This window comes from Pelodiscus sinensis, chromosome 19, assembly GCF_052426305.1.
Source record: "Pelodiscus sinensis isolate ZL-2025 chromosome 19, ASM5242630v1, whole genome shotgun sequence".
Classification (NCBI taxonomy): domain Eukaryota; kingdom Metazoa; phylum Chordata; order Testudines; family Trionychidae; genus Pelodiscus; species Pelodiscus sinensis.
Genome location: NC_143070.1, coordinates 25,574,853 through 25,599,260, shown reverse-complemented (window position 1 = coordinate 25,599,260; position 24,408 = coordinate 25,574,853). Strand labels below are relative to the sequence as shown.

General features: G+C 54.4%; 8 non-coding genes across 8 annotated transcripts; 2 read left to right on the top strand and 6 right to left on the bottom strand.

The window, feature by feature from the left end:
* Positions 1-56: 56 nt before the first annotated feature.
* TRNAR-UCU (transfer RNA arginine (anticodon UCU)) lies at positions 57-161 on the bottom strand. Its single transcript has 2 exons — positions 125-161; positions 57-92 (listed from the first exon to the last, which is right to left on the bottom strand). It is a non-coding gene; the product is annotated as a tRNA-Arg (tRNA).
* A 2,786-nt stretch (positions 162-2,947) lies between these two features.
* Positions 2,948-3,019, top strand: TRNAE-UUC (transfer RNA glutamic acid (anticodon UUC)). Its single transcript has one exon. It is a non-coding gene; the product is annotated as a tRNA-Glu (tRNA).
* A 972-nt stretch (positions 3,020-3,991) lies between these two features.
* On the bottom strand, positions 3,992-4,065 carry TRNAI-AAU (transfer RNA isoleucine (anticodon AAU)). The gene has a single exon. It is a non-coding gene; the product is annotated as a tRNA-Ile (tRNA).
* Positions 4,066-5,787: 1,722 nt separating this feature from the next.
* On the bottom strand, positions 5,788-5,861 carry TRNAI-AAU (transfer RNA isoleucine (anticodon AAU)). The gene has a single exon. It is a non-coding gene; the product is annotated as a tRNA-Ile (tRNA).
* Positions 5,862-11,405: 5,544 nt separating this feature from the next.
* Positions 11,406-11,477, top strand: TRNAQ-CUG (transfer RNA glutamine (anticodon CUG)). The gene has a single exon. It is a non-coding gene; the product is annotated as a tRNA-Gln (tRNA).
* A 3,974-nt stretch (positions 11,478-15,451) lies between these two features.
* TRNAI-AAU (transfer RNA isoleucine (anticodon AAU)) lies at positions 15,452-15,525 on the bottom strand. Its single transcript has one exon. It is a non-coding gene; the product is annotated as a tRNA-Ile (tRNA).
* Positions 15,526-20,490: 4,965 nt separating this feature from the next.
* TRNAS-UGA (transfer RNA serine (anticodon UGA)) lies at positions 20,491-20,572 on the bottom strand. Its single transcript has one exon. It is a non-coding gene; the product is annotated as a tRNA-Ser (tRNA).
* Positions 20,573-24,019: 3,447 nt separating this feature from the next.
* On the bottom strand, positions 24,020-24,091 carry TRNAC-GCA (transfer RNA cysteine (anticodon GCA)). The gene has a single exon. It is a non-coding gene; the product is annotated as a tRNA-Cys (tRNA).
* Between the last annotated feature and the right edge of the window lie 317 nt (positions 24,092-24,408).

Sequence of the window (24,408 nt, the reverse complement as noted above, 5' to 3'; positions counted from 1 at the left end):
CTAAGGATTGACTGGTCTGCAAAAGCTGCATCCTGGAAATGAGGAAGCAGCTAAAGTGACTCTGGTGGGACTTGAACCCACAACCTTTGAATGTTTTGCTGGACTCACATTAACCACTACAGCTTAGAAGTCCAACATGCTTTCCATTGCACCACAGAACCTCATGGGCTGGTGAGTTGGATATCTCCACTCTCTGCTTTGCAGCATGGCAATTGCTGGGGGGTCTGTCTCTTTTGGGAGAGGAGGTAGGAAGAGAGAGGGTGCCACTGAAATTAAAGGATAGAGCTGTAACTGCAGAATGTGGGCATCAATCCCACTGCCTCTCGCATGCTAAGCAAGCGCTCGACCACTTGAGTTAATTCCCCTGCCTCACCCACCTTGTTCCAGAGCCCACAACATCCCAGCGAGTGCTACTTGTGAGACTCACACCTGTGGGTCGGCTAGGTCGGAGGTTTAGGACGTGGTGCTCATATCACACTGACACGTCTTAAGAGCAAGCCCCTTATTTCAAGCTATAACGGGCTCGCTATTCCAACGTTCCTGCATGCGGATTTATTTTGAAGTGCTGTGTAGCCAGCCCCAAATTACAAAATAAGCTATTTCAAAATACAGGCAGTCCCCTAGTTACGCGGATCCGACTTATGTCGGATCCGCAGTTATGAACGGGGCCCTTCCTCTCCCTGGTCTCCAGCAGACCAGGGAGAGGAAGCAAAGCGGCGGAACACGCGGCCAGCTGACAGCCCAGACGCATCTTCTGTCAGCCAGGACTGAGACTCAGGCAGGAGAATGTGACCCGGCTCCCTGCACCTGGGCCCTGCATTTCTCATCCCTTCAGAGACACTTGCCAGTGGAGGAATAAATCACAGTCACGTGAGTGTAGATTATGAAACTTCGTAGCTGTTGTTGCCTTGGAAACTCCCCACAGACCTTCCCCTGGGGTCCCGGGCAGCCCGCTCACACTGCACAGCTTTCTTCGAGGTGAGGGTGCTGTGTAGACGTGCCCGTCCTGTTGAGGGCCAGCCTGCTGGGGCGAGGCTCTGGCCACTTCATTTCCTCATGTCTCTCAGGCTGTGTTTACACTGCAGGGCTATGTCTACACTGCAGGCTTTTTGTGCAAGAGCAACTGCTCTTGTGTAAAATCTTGCAGAGCGTCTACACTGAAGGCACATTTTTGTGCAAGTAAATTTATAGTGCAGCATCAGACAACAGGGCTTCTTGCACAGAAGTTATTGCTCTCCCCATGAGTAATAAGCCCTCTTGTGCAAGAACTCGTCCACAAGGAGGCAGTGTGGATGGGCAACAGGGGTTTCTTGCTCAAGAAAGCCAAATATCTAAAATGCCCGTCAGAGCTTTGCTGCGCAGGAGACCGTCCACACTGCCATGGCTGCTTTTACAGAAAAGCACTTCTCTTGTGCAACAGCACATGGCAGTGTGTGGACACACTGTTGGGCAAGACCTTTTGCACAAAACAGGGTAAATGTAGCCAGGGGTTTTTGGGTTTGTTACGAGCACTGAGCTTTGTACAACAGCCCAGGGAACATTGTGAAAAGCCAAAACCTTCCAGCCCTGGGTGTCCTTGGCCAGTCAGCAAGTGGCAGAAAGGTTGCCTGAAGTGCTGACTTCAGGTGATTTGAAGCAAATTGTAACAACTCAGGTGAGGTGGCCGAGTGGTTAAGGCGATGGACTGCTAATCCATTGTGCTCTGCATGCATCGGGTCAAATCCCACCCTCATCGGGTATTTGCAGCCCTTCCTCTTGCCTCTCTCAGAGGTTCAGTGCCAGCCTCTCCTGCAACCCTGCCTGCCCCACAGGGGAAATCTCCACAGAGACACTCCCAGCTGGAACCCTCAATCCCTTCTGCCCTCAAGGGGAAACCTCACAAAGGAGATTCCAGGCAGCCAGGCCATGGGGGTCTCTGAGATGCCCCAGCCCTGCAGCCTGTCCCACCTGGCTGTTGCCATGGTCCCTCTGTGAGGTCACTGCCTTCCAGCCAATGAGCTGAGGTGCTGTAAAAGTTTCTTGTGATGTCACTGCTGCCTTGCAGGCTCATGTCCTGCCCCTGGCCAGCCCCTTGGCATGTGTGAGCTGCTCTCCCTGCCCCTGTCACTCAGGGCTGGTTCTGGGGCTCAAGCAGGGAACATCAGAGGCTGCTCAGGGGGCCACGTTGCTAGGCCAGGGGCCCTCCTGTGGGGCTGTGAGTGTTGCTGTCCCTGCTGTACAGACAGGGCCATAGAGCCTCAGGAGGCTGCAGCGGTGGGAGACACTTCCCTGGTTTCGGGAGGGAGACGAGATGTCAAGGCCCATGACTTGGAGCCAGCTACAGATACCCATGGAAAGCTGATTTTCAGAGGGGTGTGATCAGCCCTTCCTGTGTATCTGGCTTCTTCAAAGGGGCTTAATCAGGAGCTAAAAGTTGAAGAAGGGACAGTTAGAAGGTGAATTTCTGTCTCTGGCACTGTCCCACCTGACAAAGAATTTACATTCCTCTGCTTTCTGAGACAGTTGGCAAGGATGCTCCACAGTGGCTCTCTCTCTCTCTTTCACTCTCTGCAGGAGCTGTTCAGACCCCTCACTAGCCAATGCTGGTGTTAGGTGCAGTTCTGAGTGCTAAAACCCCAGATGTACAAAGTCAGAATGAAGGGGATGCATTTTGCTCTAGAAGTGACAGCCGGAGGGAGGTGGCTGGAGCAGAGCAGGGTCTTCTGGAGACAAAGCGGAGCCTGAGGATGAGAAGGCCCATGAGAGGCAGAGACTCCAGAGCGGGGGGGGGGGCTAGTTATTTGGTCTGGCAAACTGGCATGGCCCAGTCTGGCTGCTTTGATGTTCTATTTGGCTGTTCTTGTCCCCTCTGGGCAAGGGAGAATGAACCCTCCCCCCCATCCTGAGGTGGACAGAAAATGGCCTGTGAAAGGCTAGTGTAGGTGAGCAAGGAGACATGCTTTATGTGTCCCTGGTGGTCTAGTGGTTAGGATCCAGCACTTTCACTGCTGTTGCCTGGGTTCAATTCCCAGTCAGGGAAGCCCCTGGCAACTTTTACCAAACAACTCCATAGTCAACTTTCATGGCCTTAGTCAACTTTCTTGCCACATGTTACAGCAGCTGTGACCCAAGAGGTTAACTCAGGCTCCTTTCCCACCTCTCCCTCACTGCTAAAAAAAGGGTCTAATGGTGCCAGCAGCCTTTCAGAACATCCCCCAGCCCTTCCCTCCCCCTTGGCTGGGCACTGTCTGGACTCAGGCCTCCCCAGTGCCAGCCTAAGGGCTCTGGAGAGGACAGGGCAGCTCCAGGGACAGAGTCCTTTTTTCTGCAGTAGTTTAAACCCAGCCTCTTGGTTTCAACTAACTAATATTACTCCTCATTTTTTGCCCCTCTGTGCCTCCCTCCCAACCACAACATACCCCAACACACCCCCTTCCCTCTCCCTCTCCCCCTCCCCTTGCTGGTAACACAAACAGGACTTTTCCCTGTTGAAAGAACAAACTCTCTGGTTTTTATGTGGGGAATGTAGAACTGGGGAGGGGCTGGGAGGAAGGGCTAAGGCTGGCACCTTCCTCTGATGGTCCCACTGCCTCATGTCAGGGGCCTCAGCAGCGCTGGGGGGGGCTCCAGGGGGAGAAGCTGGTTCAGGGGAACTTGAGCTGCTGGGCCACTGAAGCAGGCCCCCAGCAGCAGCCTCTGTGCAGGGCTCACACGCTCCAGGCCTCCCAGTCATATTGAGTCTCCCCGTGTGGCTTGGGCTCCAGAGCCTGCCCCCCAGCTGGTGCCTTGAGGTAGCCACTGCAGCAGCAGGAATTTGGGCATCAGGTCCCCTGCTTTTGAGGACAGGAAGCCAGGCCAAGGCCCTTTTAGCCACTGGGGCTGTGCAGGCTGGAGCCTCCCCCTACCAGATCTCTGCCCTGCTTCCTGCAAAGCTCCCATTTTTGCTTCTTTCTGCTTCCCTGTCCATAGCAGGCAGCTAAAGGAAGGGAAGTCACCAAACTGAACACCCCTGTGGCCAGCATGGGGCTTGAACCCATCACCTTGGTGTTATTAGCACCACGCTCTAACCAACTGAGCTAGCCGGCCCACAAAAGTGCATTTCACCAGTGGCCCTTTCAAGAAAGGCGCTTCAGGCAGCAGCAGGGACATCTCTGCAGCTGCCAATGGCTCTTCTCTGACAGGGCCACTAGCGACTCACTGTGACGTGGGCTGGCTAGTCCAGCTGGTTTGAGGGTTGGTCAAGGTGGCTGGTGGCCGGCAGACCCAGGACAAAGAGGCAGCCGGAATCTCTTGCTGCCAGCACCTTGCCTTCCAGCTTCTTCCCTGCCAGCTGCAGCCGCAGCCCCTTTCGGCCACTGGGTCAGCCCGGGAAGGGGGGCAGGAAAGGGGCCTCAGATTCCAGGGTTCTGAGTCCTGAGTGCTGCCCATGACACCAACCACCCCTCAATCAACTGGGCCAAACTGGTGCCCAGTTCATGCCCACTGGGACCTGCTTTACTTGGTTTCTTTCCACCCAGAGCCCCCTTCTTCTCCTGGGCTGCGAGGAGCATCACTGGGATACTCTCATATCCCAGCACAGGGCCATCTCTCCAGTGACAGGAGACAGGGCTGGGCTGGTGACCTGCTCCACTGACACCTCCCGTCAGTCAGCTCCATCACTCAGTGCATGCCAGGGAGCTGAGCGATTGTGTCCTTGAGTGGCATTCTCAGCCAGCCAATCAGCTTTGTGAGGAGTTCATGGAGGCAGGGCAAAGAGATCTCTTGTTAGGCCAGCAAGGAAGCAGCCAAGGCCCCATCCCCAGGGAGCCGGCTGGAGACCATGTGGAGGGAGCCGCTGCCTCTCCCCTGTGTAGCCGGCACTTTCCCAGTGGGGCAACTCTGCTCCCTGGGGCCTGTCTCTACCGCTTCTGTCACCGCCAGGCAATGAGCATGTGAGTGGACTCCCCACGGGGCCCACAGTGAGAGACAGGGGGCTGGCGGCTCAGGGAGGGGCAGTCCCAGGAGGCAGAGGGCACCTGTGACTCTTGGCTGGCAGCTGACACTCTGCTCCTTGCTTCCCTCCAGCTGCTTCACCTCTCAGGGCTTCTTTCTCCTTCCCTGTCCATAGCAGGCAGCTACACAAAGGCAAGTCACCAAACCAGACACCCCTGTGGCCAGCATGGGGCTTGCACCCACCACCTGGGCGTTATCAGCATCAAGCTCTAAACAGCTGAGCCAGCAGGCCCACAAGTGGCCCTTTGGGAAAGACCCCACAGGCAGTGCAGGGACGTCTCTGCCGCTGCCACGAGCTCGTCTCTGATGGGGCCACGGGCGACTCACTGAGATGTCGGCTGGCTAGTGCAGAAGTCAGAGGAGCAGGAGCCTGGGTGGGTTCAGGGGGGCCTTGAGCAGGAGCAGGTTCGGGGGAGGGGCTGCTGGGCCACTGACGCAGGTGACCAGTGATTGGCAGCAGCGCTGTGGGCTGGGCACATGGTCCCAGTCTCCTGGACATATGGAGCCTCTGGAGCCTCGGGCTGGAGGAGCCTGCCCCCTTCAGGGAGCCTTGGGCCAGCCACTGCAGCAGCAGGAATTTGGGCATCAGGTCACCCCACTGGGGACAATGGAGGGAAGAGAAGAGTTTTGCCTACTCTTGGAGAAAGCAGGCCAGGCCAAGGCCCTGTGCAGGCTGGAGCCTCCTCCTGCCAGTTCTCTGGCCTGAGTCCTGCAAAGCTCTCAGCCTTTTGCCTGTTTCTGCTTCTCTGTCCATAGCAGGCAGCTAAAGTGTGTGGTTGGCAGGGACAGAAGTAGTCACCACAGCAAACAACTGTGTGGCCAACATGGGGCTTGAACCCATGACCTTGGCGTTATTAGCACCACGCTCTAACCCACTGAGCTAGCCGGCCTTCAGGTGTTGAGTTTACAAATGGCCCTTTCAGAAAGGCACCTCCGGCAGCTGCAGGGACGTCTCTGAAGCTTCCAATGGCTCTTCTCTGACAGGGTCACTAGCGACTCACTGTGACGTGGGCTGGCTAGTCCAGCTGGTTTGAGGGTTGGTCAAGGTGGCTGGTTGCCGGCAGACCCATGGCAAAGAGGCAGCCGGAATCTCCTGCTGCCAGCACCTTGCCTCCCAGCTTCTTCCCTGTCGGCAGCAGCCGCAGCCCCTTTCGGCCACTGGGAAGAGAGGCAGGAATGGGACCAAGTAGCGAGTCAGGCTGAGGGGGGCAGGCAAAGCTCATCTTGTCTTGCAGGGCCACTGGCAACAGCTTCTCTCTTGTGCGCTGCTGCTGAGGAGAAAAACACCCTGAGAGGGACCAGAAAGACCAATTTAAAAGATTGTTTGGAGGGGGGGGCACCTGCTAGCGCCAGGCGGGCAAGAGTCAGAGCCTGGCAGCTCCTGGGGACCACACAAGAGACCACAAGGGTAAGCAGCAAGCTCCAGGCAGGTTACGTTTTAGGGCCCAGCCCATCTCAGCCAGGCAGACCATAGCATCAGACTGAGCTCCAGGGGGCATCGGACACAAAACTCTTTCTCTGGGGAGCTTGTAGATAAGGAGCCCAAAGCTCATAAAGTGGGAGGGTTTTGCAGCAACCAGCCCAACCCCAGCAAGTCCCACAGAGATTTGAACTCAGCTCACAGGATTCAGAGTCTGAGTGCTGCCTCTTACAACATGGGACCTACATGAGCCTGCAGTGACTCAATTAGGCTGAACTGGAGCCTCAGCTCATGGCCACTGGGACCAGCTTTGCTTGTTTTCCTTCCACCCAGAGCCCTCTTCTTCTCCTGGGCTGCAAGGAGTCTCCCTGAGATGCCCTGAGACAGGCGCAGGGCTCTGCCTCCCCACAGCCAGCCCCACCCCACCCCACCCAACCAGCTTTGGAAGAACAAAGCGGGGGAGGGGGCTAGCTAGACTGCTCCCTTCTTACACACTTCAAAATGTCCATCCCTAAATAGGCCAAGGCTGTGTGGCCTAAAAGATAAGAGCCCCCAAATTCCCCTGTGCTCGGGGAGCCAGGTTTGCTGTGTGAATTCTGTGGGGCAGGTGATATCAGGCCTGGGCACTGGGATTGTTTACCACTTCCCCTGGCCTTAGGAATGCTGCATTTTTTTACAGCTGTGATGGCTGAGTGGTTAAGGTGTTATACTACAAATGCCATAGGGTTTTCCGCTGCAGGTTCAAATCCTGCTGACAGCAAGGTCTGTGTTTTGATCACTCCCCTGGCTAGTGTAACCCTTCTGCCAGGTAGTGCCGGCAGTAGCCAGGGTTGGGTTCAATATCCAGGGGTTCCTTTTTGTCCATCTCACACAAAACTGGCTTGAGCTCCCACCGAGTAGCCAGGGAAATCCGCACACCCTCCCAGGCACCTCGGGGAGGCGATGCTTCCCCACTTGCCATCACAGAGTCTGAATGTAGAAAAGAAACTTTTAATGAAAGAGAGCGAGAAATAACATGGCATTAGCCTGGGAAAATACCACAAGCAGGGTTCAGAACCAACCCCCAAGTAAGTCCCCGCTCAAGTGGATTGAGCAATGTCCTTTGCCAGCAATGTAAGTCCAGCAATGTACGTGTCCCACTCACATGCCCAAACTTTCTCCATGCCCCACTCACAGTTGCTGCCCTTGCTCGGGGCAGATAAAAGCTTAGAAGTGATTTTCAGAGCTCACCTCCCACTCTTGGGGGGGCTGGGCATAAGAGGCCTCTCACTCACTCTACTGGCCACTCACCGCTGCTCCTACTGGCCACTTGCTGGCCACTCCCACTAGCCACCCTGCTGACCACCTGTCACTGTTCCTACAGGCCATCCACCAGCTACCTGCTGTTACTCCTACTGGCTGCCCTGCTGGCTGCTTGCTCCTGCCAGCTGCTGCTTCTATGATGGGGATAGGTCTGGCTCTGCCCCAAACCCAGTGATTTCAGCTCTTTGTCAGTTTCCTTTGTGATTTCAGCTCTTGGCCCCCCACCTAGGCTGCGCGAAAGATTCCAGCCCCCACTGGAATAATATTTCAAAATAACAAAGAGATTCCTTAAGGAGTCTGTTTTAGATCTATCCTTAGAATGGGCAGTGGGGGAGGGAGAGACAGAATGAACCCGTCTCATAGCTCATGGCTGGAGGACATGTGGCCTGCTGGTTCACGCTCCTTCCCCCCACACCCAGAGTCCACTCCACTTGAGTCTGGAAGGGGAAGGCTCGTCCATCCCAGACTTTTTTCAATGACAGTGTCTCTCCTGCAAGCACTGGTGTCATATTTTACAATTCCTACAGTTAGAGATAAAATGGTTTGTGACCCCACAACAGCCAAATTAGTTACAATACTCCACATTCCATTCTCACAACCGATCCTCCATCAGGCCCATAGCACTGGCTGAACTGGATTTACATAGCCACAGCCTGGATTCCTTTCCCAGCCCAGCATGAGCTGTATTTACAAATCAATAGTTGAGTATCTTGCAGGGCTACACAACTGAAGGAGTGTCCCCACACCTAGGACTGCTCTCCCCTTTCAGCTGGCTGTACTGGAAGCAGTGGTTGAGACCCTGTTTACTTCTGCAGTGCAGACATACCCTGAGTGAGGCGGTGATACAGGAGGAGCAGCTCAAACATGCCAAAGGGTTGGCCAGGAGCAGGACATGAGCCCTGCAAGGCAGCAGTGACATCACAAGGGCCTTGTGCAGCACCTCAGCTCATTGGTTGAGAGGCAGTGACCTCATAGATGGTCCATGACAACAGCCAGGTGGGACAGGGTCAATCTCTGAGACTACACACTACAGGGTGTTTGAGCTGCTCCCCACAAAAAGCGGTGAGAGGGAGCCCTTGGCTGTGGGACCCACTTGTTCCTGTTGTTCAGGGCTAAATAAGATCTCCCCCAGGAGGCTGCCTGTTCCCTTCCCACCTTGCATTGGCTGGGAATCAAATCAAGCAAGGGGCAGCAAACGCCAGGCACCGTCATGGTCTGGGCCACAGATAAAGACCCTCTTGAAGCTGTGGTCGGAGGAGGAGTCCCTGCAGTCCATGTGGAGGAATGCAGACATTTATGGCCGAATGGCCAATGGTCTTGCAAAGAAAGGCCACCTCCTTCCTTTCCTAGACTGCATCCTAGACCAAGTCAGAACCAAGGTCAAGGAATTGCCGCAGGGGTATGTCAGGGAAGCACCCTTTACTGTGCATACTCTCAGGATGAAAAGTGGTGAGTGGCAGCCTATAGCTGCAGGACCCATTTGTACCTGTTTTTTCAGGGTTAAAGTAAGAAGTCAGTAAGGAACTTGGATGCTCCCTCTCCAGCATACATTGGCTGGGAATTGAACCCAGGTCAACTGCTTGGAAAGCAGCTATGCTCACCACTATGCCACCAATTCCATGGCTACTGTTCAGTGGCAAAATTAATGAGGGAAATCCATATCTTCCATGATGCGAGCTGGAGACCAGAGGGTGCCTATTGGTTTGGGTAAAGCATAACTTCTTGACCAATTGGCTAAAATCAGGAGTGGTGATGCTGGGGTAGTGGCTGCCCTGCACTCTCCGTGGTGTGAGGAGCCGGGCAGGAGAGGAGTCCCAGAGGTTGTTGGGTGGGAGAGTAGAGTTTCTCGGCCTTTGGGCTAAGCTCTAGAGCAGCAAAGGGAGAGGTGGGGAAGTGGCTTCTGGATACTCTGTGTGGCTCGGGGATCCGGACCAAGAGCTGTTATCGTGCTTGTTGCTGTAAATGTTGTTTCTTGGTCGTTGGGCTAAGATTGAGCACTTCTGCTCAAGGTCAACGAATTGTGGCAGAGGTATGTGAGGGTCTGTGAGGGCAGCTCCCGTGCTGGGTAAGCACCGCAGCACTGTGCTTACTATGAGGAATTGGACCGAATCCTGGGGTGTGAGGAGCCCCTGTCTTCAGGGATAGTTGTGGAGTCTGGGATGGAGACACCTGGGCAGCAGCAGCTGCAGCTCCAGTATGACAACGCTGATGACCTGCAGCTCCAGGATGAGAAGGAAGATTCCAGAAGCTTTGTGACCTTCACCCTGGAGCCGGTCCCCAGATGCAGGGGGACTCCCAAACGTCTTCAGGCAGCGAGGAGGGAACATTAGGTGAGTGCCGGGAGGTTGCAATACCCCAAAATATGTCTACACTTGCACCGTCTTTCAGGAGAGGGATGCAAATGGAGACATTCGAAATTGTAAATGAAACCGGGATTTAAATATCCCACGCTACATTTGCATAATCGCATCCGGGCGCTATTTCGAAATACTTTCTTTTGAAATAAAAAACACTGTTTAGATGCAGTTATTTGGGGAGAAAACCCTTCTTCCGAAATAACCCTTCAACACTCCCCTCTGGTCTGGACCTAACAGCAGTGTCAGCGTTTGCTAGTCGGGGCTCTGGACAGTGGGTGGGGCAGGGAGCTGGGGGCAGAGCTGGGCAACCTTGGCCCATTCAGAGAACCTCTCCCTGTCTCCATGGCCTAGTTTGATGCTTCACCCCATGACTCAGGAAGGAGCCCCCAAGCTCCCACTGTGCTCTGGGAGCCAGGTTTGCTCTTATTCATCCATGTGTATGACCCATACTGCCTGGGCAGGAAAGGGGCTGCCTGGGAATTGTTGCTTGGCTGCTGGGAGTGTCTCTCAGTCAGAGCCTCCCTCTGGCACCCCAGCCCCTCCCTTCCCTCCACCCACTGGCCCTCCCCATGATGGAGAAGGGCAGAGACCAGGCAGATTTCATGAATACGGAGAAGGCTGGTTTCCCTGACTGGAAACAGAACCCAAACCACAGCAATGAGAGAGCTGAATTCTAGCCACTAGACCACCAAGGACACATGAAATGTATCTCCTTGCTCACCCACACTAGCCTTTCACAGGCCATTTTCTGTCCACTTCAGGATGAGGGGAAGGTCCATTCTCCCTTGCCCAGAGGGGACAAGAACAGCCAAACAGAACATCAAAGCAGCCAGACTGGGCCATGCCAGTTGTCCAACTAGCCCAGGATCCTGTCTCACGACAGCAGCCAATTTCATTCTCCCAAGGGAATCCTCAGCACAGACAATTATTAAGTGATCCCTCCCGTCACCCATTCCCAGCTTCTGGTATACACAATCTAGGGACACCTGCCCTGTCCATCCTGGTTAAATGCCATTCATTGTGGCCCCGGGGCTTCCAAAGTTGAGTAGCTCTGCATTAAGGGTTCTTATTAATGTCAAGAACCTCAAGCAATGTAAAGCCAGAGTGTGATGGAACGGGAAACGAAAATATTCCCACTAGAAGGAATTTTTTCCAAGGGGGAATTTGGAGTTGAACCACAGACCACTTGATCAGGAGAGGCTTTGACTGGCCCTAACAAGGAATTTGCTCTGAAAGCAGCAGAGCTGGGACAGGACAGAGAGTCCTGGGAGATGAAGCAGCTGGAGGGAGCCAGGAGAGCAGAGGCCAGACTGAGAGCTGAGAGTCAGAGGTGCCCACTGCACTTTCATACCACAGGTCCTATAGTGTAAGGGGCAGCACTCAGGACTCTGAATCCTGCAATCTGAGTTCAAATCTCAGTGGGACCTACTGGGGCACAGCTGGTTGTTACAAGGTTCAGGTGCTTCAGCTTCCATGCACTGAGGTTCAACAAAGAGAGTTTTGTTCCTCTCGCTGGGTGTCTGAGGCCACTGGAGCTCCATCTCCAGACGGAGCAGGCGGGAGGGAGGGGTCTGATGCCATCACAGCTGCAGGGCAGGTCACCCACCTGACCCCTGAGCTCAGCCCATGTGTGCAGCAGCCAGTGTGAGTGGAACGGAGAGGCGGCATTCATATACTTTGGGAAGGGTCCTGAGTCCTGGCTCCCAGCCACGCACCTTGGCAGAAAGACCAATGGCCCCTGCACAAAGTGCATTGTGGGAATTAGAGTTGGGGCAGCAGGAAAGAGGCCGGCCCCCCAGTACCAGAAAGTCAGTGGAAGAAGATGGGAGTGAATCCTCCTACCTCTCACTTGCAAAGGCAGCACTTTTCCAGTGGAGCTAATTCTGCCCCACCTGCAACCTGCCTCCAGTGCTCCTGCCACTGATTGGCCCATGAGGGTTGGTGTCCAGCAGCTTTCTGCCCCGGCATGGCTGGATTTCGGGGAGAGCAAGTAGGAAGTGGAGGGGGGCTACTGGAGGCACTTAGCCCCCTCCCTGGCTGGCTTTTTCAGTAGAAAGAAAATTGGGGCTTGCCTCCAGCACTGGAGAAGGTGGGCATCGATCCCACTGCCTCTCACATGCAAAGTGAGCACTGTACCACTTGAGCTAATTCCCCTGCTGTGCTAGAGCTGTCCTTATTGGTGTCTCTTCCCTTCTCCACAGGGACGTCTGTCTTCTAGGTCAGTTAGTCGTGGGAAAGGAGAAGGCTCCAAAAAGGCCTCAAAGGCAACTCTCAAGAAGGAGACTCCCTGCAGCAAAGCCATGGGGCGGGGGGGGGGGGGCTCTGAGATGGCCCCTTCCCTGCAGCCTGTCCCACCTGGCCACTGTCATGGACTCTCTGTGAGGTCATCACCTCCCAACCTCCTTTAGCCAATAAGCTGAGGGGCTGCAAAAGGCCCTTGTGATGTCACTGCCACACCCACCCCTGCCCTCCAGGGCTAATGTCCTGCCCCAGGCAGCCCCTTTGCCTGGCTGAGCTGCTCCCAGGGGTGAAAGTGACACATTTCTTACAGGGCCTATTCTATTGGGCACCACCCCTTGGGCGGGGGGAGGCTCAAAGCAGGAAGTAGGGGAGTGTGTGAGAGTGGTGCGGGGCTCAGGACAGGAGTGAGGATGTGGGAGGGTAGAGAAGTCAGGGCACAGGATTAGGGATGTGGGAGAGGCTTGGGGCTGGGACTGTGTGTGTGTGTTGAGAGGATCCCTCTGCTCTGTGCTCCCTGGGGTCCTTTAACACACAAAGGCTTTCCCTGCAGTGCGCTAGGGAGAGAAACCCCTGAGCCAGTGACACGGACTGATCTGGGTGCAGAGGAACGAGGGGGGTTTCAGTGAAGCTGCATGTGAATTGATCCATCTAGGAACCTCTGCCAGCCATACGCACAGCGGGAGGGGACTTTATCCAAGGAAGCAGCAACTCTGAGGGGGTATGTCTACACTACCCTCCTAGTTCGAACTAGGAGGGTAATGTAGGCATACCGCACTTGCAAATGAAGCCCGGGATTTGAATTTCCCGGGCTTCATTTGCATAAGCCGGACGCCGTCATTTTTAAATCCCGGCTCGTTCAAACCCCGTGCTGCGCGGCTACACGTGACATGGACTAGGTAGTTCAGACTAGGCTTCCTAGTCCGAACTACCGTTACTCCTCGTGGAATGAGGAGTAACGGTAGTTCGGACTAGGAAGCCTAGTCTGAACTACCTAGTCCGTGCTGCGTGTAGCCGCGCAGCACGGGGTTTGAACGATCCAGGATTTAAAAATGACGGCGCCCGGCTTATGCAAATGAAGCCCGGGAAATTCAAATCCCGGGCTTCATTTGCAAGTGCGGTATGCCTACATTACCCTCCTAGTTCGAACTAGCGGGGTAGTGTAGACATACCCAGGGAGAGTTGGAAGCGAAGGGGGTTAATCAGATGGACCTGAGTTTCCAGTGCTGGGCTGTGGCAAAGATGGATGAGGGGATGTCACAGGGCACTAGCATGGCTGGGGAGCAGAGGGCCCTGCTACACCAAGAGACATGCCAAAGCCTGGGGTTGAGCCAGGGACCTTTAAATATTTCATCTTAGGCTCCCCACACTGAGCTGCCCATAAACCCCTCTAGCTGGTTATTAACTGTCCGGGATGTCTGGCAGCCGTGTCACTAACATGATGCCGTCGTGCCCGGCCCAGGAAGGCGAGACTGGTGTTTCCTGCCACCTGCAGTTTGACTGGCTCCTTCCCCCCATTCCTGCCTTAGCTCCCGGGCTGACCTGGCAGCTGAAGTGGTCGGGGGCCCAGCAGCCTGGGCAGGGAGTCGGGTGGCCAGACCCTGGTGGCAAGAGTCTTGGTGCTACTTGTTTCCCTGCCCCCTCTGGTGCCCTCACTCCTCCCCCGCAGCCCCTGCTACCTGCCTGGGTCCCTGTGCTGTGTCAGACGCTCAATGAACCCTCCTGTTTCACACGGGCTGGGAGTGGCTCTGGGCTAGGGCACAGGGCTGTGTCATTCCCTGTGGGAGCGGGAGGCCCCCGGAGCCCAGAGCGAGTGGACTCCCCAAGGGGCGCACGGTGAGAGACAGGGGGCTGGGGGCTCAGGGAGGGGCGGTCCCAGGAGGCAGAGGGCACCTGTGACTCTGGGCTGGCAGCTGACACTCTGCTCCTTGCTTCCCTCCCGCTGCTTCACCTCCCAGGGCTTCTTTCTCCTTCCCTGTCCATAGCAGGCAGCTACACAAAGGCAAGTCACCAAACCAGACACCCCTGTGGCCAGCATGGCCTCTCAGGGCGCCCCCGCCTGCCCCGTGCTGAGAGCCAGGCCCAAGCAGGAAAGAGGCGGGTGGGCCCTCTTGGGTCTCACCCCCCATCTTCTTCCCGCCGTTGGCCGCCACAGCCCCTGTCAGCCCCTGGGTCAGCACAGGAAGGGGGGCAGGAAATGGCCAAGTAGCAAGTTAGGGTGTGAGGGGCAGGCAAAGATCATCTTGCCCTGCAGGGCCACCAGCAACAGCATCTCTTGTGCACGGCTGTGGGAGAAGTGGTGACGACAGAACAGCCCCCATAGTGGCTGAAGTAGCTAAGTGGGGGGTGCATTAGTGTGAAGCGTTAAGGGCCCCCTGGTTCAATCCCAGTCCTTGGTGGAAATCTTCGCTGCTGTGGCTGAGCCCTTGTGTGGGTGTGTCTACACTGGGGTCTTATTTCTAGCAAAGTAGACACTCCAGAGTTGCACATGAAGCAGGGATTTAAATAGTGCACACTTCATTTGCATACGCTCACCCATGCAGTGTTTTGAAAGTGAAAGGGTGTCTGGGGCTGCTGCATTAATTCAAACCAAGCCCCTTGGTTCGAACTAACGTTACTTGTCATTTTTTGCCCTCTGTGCCTCCCCCCCCAGCACACACCAATCTCCCCCCAACACACCCTCTTTCCACTTTCCTCTCCCCCTCCCCCTGCTGGTAACACAAACAGGACTTTTCCCTGTTGAAAGAACAAACTCTCTGGTTGAGGAATGTAGAACTGGGGAGGGGCTGGGGAAAGACCCTGGGAGGGGGAGGAGGCTGGGAGGAAGGGCTAAGACTGCAGGGCACACACGCTCCAGGCCTCCTGGTCATATCGAGTCTCCCCGTGTGGCTTGGGCTCCACAGCCTGCCCTTCCCCCCCAGCTGGTGCCTTGATGCCTTGAGGTAGCCACTGCAGCACCAGGAATTTGGGCATCAGTTCCCCTGTTGTTGGGGACAGGAAGCCAGGCCAAGGCCCTTTCAGCCACTGGGGCTGTGCAGGCTGGAGTCTCCCCCACCCAGCTCTCTGCCCTGCTTCCTGCAAAGCTCACATTTTTGCTTGTTTCTGCTTCCCTGTCCATAGCAGGCAGCTAAAGGAAGGGAAGTCACCAAACCAAACACCCCTGTGGCCAGCATGGGGCTTGAACCCATGACCTTGGCGTTATTAGCACCATACTCTAACCAACTGAGCTAGCTGGCCTATAAAGGACAACGTCACCAGTGGCCCTTTCAAGAAAGGCGCCTCAGGCAGCTGCAGGGATGTCTCTGAAGCTGCCAATGGCTCTTCTCTGACAGGGCCACTAGCGACTCACTGTGACGTGCGCTGGCTAGTCCAGCTGGTTTGAGGGTTGGTCGAGGTGGCTGGTGGCCGGCAGACCCAGGGCAAAGACGCAGCCGGAATCTCTTCCTGCCGGCACCTTGCCTCCCAGCTTCTTCCCTGCCAGCAGCAGCCGCAGCCCCTTTCGGCCACTGGGTCAGCCCTGGAAGGGTGGCAGGAATGGGGCCTCAGATTCCAGGGTTCCGAGTCCTGAGCGCTGCCCTTGACACCCTAGGACCTAAACCAGATGAATGAACCAGCTGAGCACTTTGCAGAGAACAGGCCATAGCCCTGCTGGGAGAGGCTCCATCGTGCACAGACTCTGTGCAGGGCCAGACTGCTGGGAGGAGGCTCTGGCCATGGACTTTCCTCCCCTCTCTCTTACCTCCTGCATCTGGGGCTGAAAGGGACGTGGGCTGCAGGCTGGTCCTGCCCAGCTGCCTTCCCCAGTAGGAGCAGAAAATGCTTATTGGAAAGCTCACACATTGTCCCCAATGCACTCGCCTAAGGGCCTGAATTCTTGCTGCCCCTGGGTGCACCCAAATGCCCCTTCTGAAGGGTGGGCTCCCCAGCTCACACCCCTCCTGTCACACAAAGCTTGCAAACGGAGTTGATTTTCCTCCATCTCCTCTTGCTTGCTGCTGCGCTAAAAGAAATCCTGAAACCAGCCCCGTCTCCTGTCACTGGAGAGATGGCCCTGTGCTGGGATATGAGAAACCATCCCAGTGATGCTCCTCGCAGCCCAGGAGAAGAAGGGGGCTCTGGGAGGAAGGAAACCAAGTAAAGCAGGTCCCAGTGGGCATTAACTGGGGCACCAGTTTGGCCCAGTTGAGTGAGGGGTGGTTGGTTCAGGTCCCATGGTATCAAGGGCAGCAGCTCACAACTCGGAACCCTGGAATCTGGGGCCCCATTCCTGCCTCCCTTCCCGGGCTGACCCAGTGGCCGAAAGGGGCTGCAGCTGCTGCTGGCAGGGAAGAAGCTGGGAGGCAAGGTGCTGGCAGCAAGAGATTCCAGCTGCCTCTTTGCCCTGGGTCTGCCGGCCGCCAGCCCCCTTGACCAACCTTCAAACCAGCTGGACTATCCAGCCCACGTCACAGTGAGTCGCCTGTGGCCCTGTCAGAGAAGAGCCATTGGCAGCTTCAGAGACGTCCCTGCAGCTGCCTGAGGTGCCTTTCTTGAAAGGGCCACTGGTGACATTGTCCTTTGTAGGCCAGCTAGCTCAGTTGGTTAGAGTGTGGTGCTAATAACACCAAGGTCATGGCTTCAAGCACCATGCTTGCCACCAGGGTGTTTGGTTTGGTGACTTCTCTTCCTTTAGCTGCCTGCTATGGACAGGGAAGCAGAAACAAGCAAAAATGTGAGCTTTGCAGGAAGCAGGGCAGAGATCTGGTAGGGGGAGACTCCAGCCTGCACAGCCCCAGTGGCTAAAAGGGCCTTGGCCTGGCTTCCTGTCCCCAAATCAGGGGACCTGATGCCCAAATTCCTGCTGCTGCAGTGGCTACCTCAAGGCACCAGCTGGGGGGCAGGCTCTGGATCCCAAGCCACACAGGGAGACTCAATATGACTGGGAGGCCTGGAGCGTGTGAGCCCTGCACAGAGGCTGCTGCTGGGGGCCTGCTTCAGTGGCCCAGCAGCTCAAGTTCCCCTGAACCAGCTTCTCCCCCTGGAGCCACCCCCCAGGGCTGCTGAGGCCCCTGACATGAGGCAGTGGGACCACCAGAGGAAGGTGCCAGCCTTAGCCCTTCCCCCCAGCCTACACCCTGTCCCAGGTCCTTTCCCCAGCCCCTCCCCAGTTCTACATTCCCCACATAAATACCAGAGAAAGAACAGGGAAAAGTCCTGCTTGTGTTACCAGCAGGGGAGGGGGAGAGGAAAGTGGGAAGGGGTGTGTTGTGGGGGGATTGGTGTGTGCTGTGGGAGAAGGCACAGAGGACAAAAAATGAGGAGTAACGTTGGTTAGAGCCAGGGCCGGCCCGAGGTATTCTGGTGCCCTGGGCACAGGCACGTGGCGCTGCCCCTGGGCACACAGCACATGCGCGGCCCGGACACGGCTGCTGGAGCGCAGCCCGGAGCCCGCCTCTAGGGAGCACAGTGCAAGCTCAGCCCAGTCTGGCCCAGTTGTTGCTGCTGGTGTGTGCGCTGGGCCGTGTAAGGCCCCGCGGCCATGGGGGGAAGGTTGCTACTGGCCAGCACCGCGGGGCCGGCGCCGCAGGAGCTGGGTGTGCGGTGCCTGATGCGCGCCCCTTACAGCTGCCATCAGGCCTCCTCCATCGGTTGGTGCCCAGCTCACCCATGCCTCTGTCTGGCCCTGGTTAGAACCAAGGGGATTGGTTTGAATGTGTCACTTTCACCTCTGGGAGCAGCTCAGCCATGCAAAGGGGCTGCCTGGGGCAGGACATTAGCCCTGGAGGGCAGGGGTGGGTGTGGCAGTGACATCACAAGGGCCTTTTGCAGCCCCTCAGCTTATTGGCTAATGGAGGTTGGGAGGTGATGACCTCACAGAGGGTCCATGACAATGGCCAGGTGGGACAGGCTGCAGGGCAGGGGCCATCTCAGAGCCCCCCCCCATGGCTTTGCTGCAGGGAGTCTCCTTGAGAGTTGCCCTTGAGGCCTTTTTGGAGCCTTCTCCTTTTGCTTGACTAACTGACCTAGAAGGCCGACGTCTCTGTGGAGAAGGGAAGAGCCTCCAAGAAGGATGGCTCTATCATAGCAGGGGAATTAGCTCAAATGGGAGAGCACTTGCTTTGCATGTGAGAGGTAGTGGGATTGATACCCACATTCTCCAGTGGTGGGGGCAAGCCCCATTCTCCTTTTTACTGGCAGAGCCAACCAGGGAGCTAAGTGGGTCCAGTAGCCCCACTTCCTACTTACTCTCCCCAAAAGCCAGCCATGCTGGGGCAGAGAGCTGCTGGACACCAGCCCTCCTGGGCCAGGCAGTGGGAGGAGCACTGGAGACAGGTTGCAGATGGGGCAGAATTATCTCCACAGGAAAAGTGCTGCCCCTGCACATGAGAGGAAGCAGGATTCACTCCCACCTGCTTGCGGGGCCAGCCCCTTTCCTGCTGCCCCAACTCTTATTCCCACCATGCACTTTGTGCAGGGGCCAAGGCACCTGGCTGGGAGCCAGGACTCAGAACCCTTTCCCAAAATATACGAATCCTCCCCACCCCCAATCCTCTGTTCTGCTCACACAGGAGCCACAATGATTCCCACAGCACGTTCCAAGGGCCGCAACTTAACTGTGGTTGTGTTATGCTTAAAAAAAGCACCCTGGATTTTTTTCAGAGGGATAAGGCAACACGCCACATTTGTTGAACATACACACATTAATCAATGTTTATCATATGCATATGACACATCACACTCATGCACTCTCACACACACACAAACACACTCCGTATAATTCCGTGGTCACCAACAGGTCGATCGCGATCTAGTGGTCGATCGCGAGGCCTCGACCAGTTGCTCGTGAGGCATCCTGTCCGCCCCGCCCCCATTTCCCTTCCATCCCCAAGAAGCCCCACTTCTAACCTCAAGTGAAAATGGAGGTAGTGTCGGCTTCCCAGGGATGGACAGAAGTCCCGCAGTTTAGTGCCACTTCCGACAAATCTAGCTGTGCATAGCAGGGGAATTAGCTCCAGTGCTAAAGTGCTTGCTTAGCATGTGAAAAGTAGTGGGATCAATACCCATGTTATTCAATGTTGTGTGGTCCCTATTTTTTTCACAGAGACATCCAAAGGGCCAAGAGCCTCCAGTGGCCCCTCTCTCTTCCTACTCACTCACCCCAAAAGCCAGCCACGGCTTAGTTCCAAATCAGTAAATCTCATTGCACGAGGGATAACGCCCCTCCACTGCTGCTATTTCAAAATAGCTCCTGCCCAGGGCCATTCAAAGTTAGTATTCCCCAGTGCCTCCTGGGGATCTAAGTGGAGGTAGAGCGTCCACTGGTGGCTTCTTGTGCAACAACTCTTTTGTGGAATAGTTCTTTTGCAAAAGGTCTTGCACAAGAGAGGGTCCACAGTGCCATGTGCTTTTGTGCAAGAGCATCCATGGCAGTGTGGACGCTCTCTTGTGCAAGAAAGCGCTGGTGGCCATTTCAGATAGGGGCTTCTTGCGCAAGAAATTTATTAATTAATGTTGCCTGTCAACACTGCCCTCTTGTGGAAGAGCTCTTGCACAAGAGGGTTTATTCCTCGTGGGGAGAGGAATAACTCTTCCGGAAGAAGCCCTGTTTTCTGATGCTGTACTGTAAATTTACTTGCGCAAGAACATGTGTCGTATAGACGCTCTGCAAGTTTTTGTGCAAAAAGCCTGCAGTGTAGACGTAATCCCCGAGAGGGATTGCAGCAGAAATCTCCACCTGAGTGAAGACATGGCCTAATGGTGCAATTAGTTAGACGGCGACACTAAGGCTATGTCTACACTCGCGGCTTCTTGAGCAAGTACAGCCGTTCTTGTGCAAGAATCTGCAGAGCATCCACACTGCCTGCCCACTCTTGCGCGAATAAATTTACAATACGGCGTGGTAAGAGACAGCTCCTTGCACAAGAGCTACGCTCTTTTTTGACAGGTGTAAGCCCTCTTGCGCAAGAGAGCAGTGTGGATGCTCAGCAGGGATTTCTTGCGCAAGAAAGCCCTCTGGCTAAAATGGCCACCAGAGCTTTCTTGGGAAGAAAGAGTCCACACTGCCATGGGCGCTCCTGCGCAAAAGCACAGCTCGCACATGGCAGTGTGGATGTTTTCTTGTGCAAGAAGCCACGAGCGTACACGTTGCCTAACAGTCCCACTGCTGGTAACTCACAGAGGCCCTTGTTGCCCTAGGAAGGGGTGTGGCCAAAATACAGGCCTCGCTGTGAGCAGGATTTGAACCTACACAGGGAAACCCTATTGGATTTCAAGTCCAACACCTTAACCACTCAGCCATCACAGCTGCATGTATTAGGAGACCAGGGAAACTGGTAAATAATCCCAGTGCGCAGGCCTAACGTCATCTGCCATAGAATTCACACAGCAAACTATTTCAACAGCTGTGCAGAGGAGTCCTGGCTGTTCTGGTCTTAGGCTACCTTGGAGATGAGTTCTGCTTCAAGGTCTTCTCTCCTCCTTCTTGGTCTTTCTTTCCCTTTCCCTTCCTCTTCTCTTCTCCCCCTTTCCTTCTTCTTTCTGGTCCCCTTCTTGGACCCCAGTTTATATAGAGAAACTCAATACTACTTAGTACTTCCTTAACCAATTATTTTAGTATAATTTCACTAACCAAACATAACATACTGTAACAGAATTACCTAACCAATCATACCCCACCGCCTTAGTTGATTTACACCCAGCAAAATCAATTATACAACAGACAGAAACAGATCCAAGCCAGACTATCACACAGACAAACAATAGGAAAGTGAGGGCAAGAATCATAGAACACCAATTGCACAACCACAACTATTGGTAAGCAGTCTTTTGCCAGACAACATGCTGGTAATTAAGTTTTCTCTACTCACCATGAGATCTGTTTCCTGCCTGGTGACAGTGGGTGCCACTAGGATAAGACTCTCCCCCCCCCCGTTGTGTAACATTATTTAAATGTCATATAGCTGGAATGTGAGCATGTGACCCCAGGCTTTACAGCTAATTGCTGCTGCTCTTCCATCTGGCTGCAGAAGAAGGCTTTAGTTTAGACCTACTGAATACCTACAGGCCTTCCAATAGGGTTACAGAAAAACCACAGTGCTACATAGGACCTTTCCAGGCCAAAGATAGTAGGATCCACAAGCACAGACAAAAGGAGGTAAATACAACTGCAAAGGAACTTGAAACCTCAATCTTTTGATTTGAAGTCAGATGCCTTATCCTTTAGGCCACACACTCTTGTATTGGCTAGGATAAGACTTCTTGAAATGTGTAAGTAGGGAGTAGTCTCCCTAGTCCATCAGGTTTTATTATTTTCCTTGTTTGGGGCTTAGAAATCACGTCTGAGCTGGTGAATTATTCTTATTGTACGTAACTAAGAATTGCAGCCCAGGGATTTTTCCTGAGTATATGTTACTTCATGGCTCTCTATCACCTAGGCTATCGCCATACTGCATCTCTCCTCTGCAAAAGCTCATGCAAATGTAGCACAGATTAGCATATTTCCATGCTCATTTCAAAGTAAGAATAAGAGATCCTCCGGAAAAGGGCTTTTTTCCGGAGGATCGGGCCGGATCGGGGCCAGTGTAGATGCTCTTTTCCGGTTTCCTAAAAGCCGGAAAAAAGCGGCGGACATTTTTATTTAAATGCCGCGGGGGATATTTAAATATCCCCCGCGGATTTCCCTATTACGATCTGAAAAATTAGCATGCCCCTTCCGGAAAAGGGGCCAATGTAGACGAGCCCCAGCTGTTTGTCCGATGCTGCAAGGGGCAGTGCTCAGGGCTTTGAACTTTGCAACCTGAGTTCAACTGTCAGTGGGATTTTCCTAGGCTGGTTGTTGCAAAACCCTCCCGCTTTAGGTTGCTTGTCCTCAGGCTGGTGAGAAGAGATTTTTGTGCCTTCTGCTGGGTCCCGGCAGCTGCCAGGCTCTACCTATTGCCCCCGGGCCTCTGCTAACCCATCCATTGGGTGTGGAGGTATTGCCTTGGGATCTGTCTGAGAGAGCAAGCAGCACAAGGGAGAGGCTAGAACAAGATTCACTCAACCGGTTTGTTTTTTTGGATCTGCCCCTTCTGCACCCGTAGAGACATTGAAACAAAAAAAGACCCATGAGAAGAACCCAGCTAGTTTTCTTTTGCTGTGACGTGAATGGATCTAGCTCAGGGGTCTTTCTGCTTGTGAAGCACCTCTGTGCTCCTGGGTTCTTCTGCCCTGACATTTGTTAGATGGGCCAGTACAAATGAGCATTACTCAGGCAGCCTTTTGTAGCTCAGCTGGTAGAGTTGCAGACTGTAGCGCTTGCTTCACAAGTGATCCTTAGATTGCCCTGAAACTGACAAAAAGATTGTGGATACCAGCTGCCAATCACATTTCTTGGGCTGCGCAGGCCTTGAGACCCCTCCAAAGCCATTTTAGCCATTGGGCTTTCTTGTGCAAGAAATCCCTGCCAAGTGTTCACACTGCCCTCTTGCGCAAGAGCTCCTGCACAAGAGGGCTTACACCTGTTAAAAATAAGCATAGTTCTTACTCAAGAAGCCCTCCCTTACCATGCCGTACTGTAAATCTTCTTGTGCAAGAGCAGGCGGGCAGTATGGACGCTTTCCAGAAGAACAGCCATTCTTGTGCAATAATCTGTCGGTGTAGACATAGCCAAGGTGTCCCTGCAGATGGGACAGGAGGGTCTATTCTGTGCCAGGGGTTGGGTAACTTGTTGCCCTAACAACAGGAGTTGGCAAAAGTGAAGTATTGCTGTGAACAGGATTTGAACCGGCACAGGGAAACCCCATTGGATTTCTAGCCCAACGCCTTAACCACTTGGCCATCACAGCTGTGAGCTCAGCAATGCCTCCTGGGCCAGGGAAACTGGTAAATAATCCCAGTGCCCAGGCCTGATGGCACCTGCCCCACAGAATTCACACAGCAAACCTGGCTCCCCGAGCACAGGGGGAGTTTGGAGGCTTGTTGCTGGGCTGTGGGGTGAAACATCAAACCAGCCCCCTCCTGCAGGGCCAGTGAGTGATCCAGAATCTGGGCCTCCTGCACCTGGGGAACAGAAACAAAAGGTCTGGGGGGGGGGCACATAGTCTCTCCCTCCGGGGGGAGGGGGGGCTGTTAGTCTGTAGCTGTGACAGGTAAAAAACCAACAAATGGCCCTAGAATGAGAGAATCCTGCCTTGTGTCCGTGTTCGCTGTCCCAGAGAGCGGCCCCATGGCTAAGCTGGCCCAGGCACCTGCCAGGTATGGGGGAGGTGAGGGAGGCAGCCCCCAGTGGTGCCTGGCCAATGTGTCTGCTCTTCCCACCATCCCACCTTATGTAGCTGGAGTCGGCTTTCTTCATTTGAGCTTGGCCATGTCCCCACAGCAAGACCAAAGGCGGCAAAGAGCAAACTTCTGGCCACTAGTCAGGTGCTCTCTGGTCTTACTTGGACTCACTAAATTGAACTCCAGAAGGTTGACGGCAGCTCTTCCTCCCCAGCTGAGTGTGGTTCTTGTTCTTCTGCACAGCCCAGCCCATGGAGACCAAGGACCTGCCAATGGGTTTTCAGATCACACCATTGTTGAATGGATGGAAACAGAAACCAGACACAGCTGATTTGAGGATCTTCTAGCTGAGAGATCAGTTTGCCTGGTTTATGTGTATTGGTGCCAGAAAACTTTAACAGTTTGTATTCATTTAAAGAGTCCACATACAATGGAAATCCAGGATGCAATAGAACTGGAGAGGTAAATGTTTCTATTGAAGGAACATTTCCTAAGGGGGCACTTGGATTTGAACCAAGGACCACTTGAGCTGCAGTCAAACATTCTGCCACTGAGCTACACCCCCATGCAAAATAAATTCCTGCAGCCCCTCTTAGGCACTGGGCAGGGAACAAGAGGCTTTTGTGTGACACATCTCAAGTGGGACGGACCCTCACTGACCCCAGGTTGTGATGGACCCTAACGAGGAATTTGTCCTGAACGCAGCAGAGCTGGGACAGGACACAGGTTCTGTCCGCACAGAAAAGTTATTTTAGAATAATGGCCGTTTAGAATAACAATGCCAAAGTCGGTGCAGCAATTCCGTTAATGTGAAATAATCTGCAAACCTCACTCTACGAAGAATAACGCCTGTTCCCAATTAGCTATTTCAGAATAATGCGT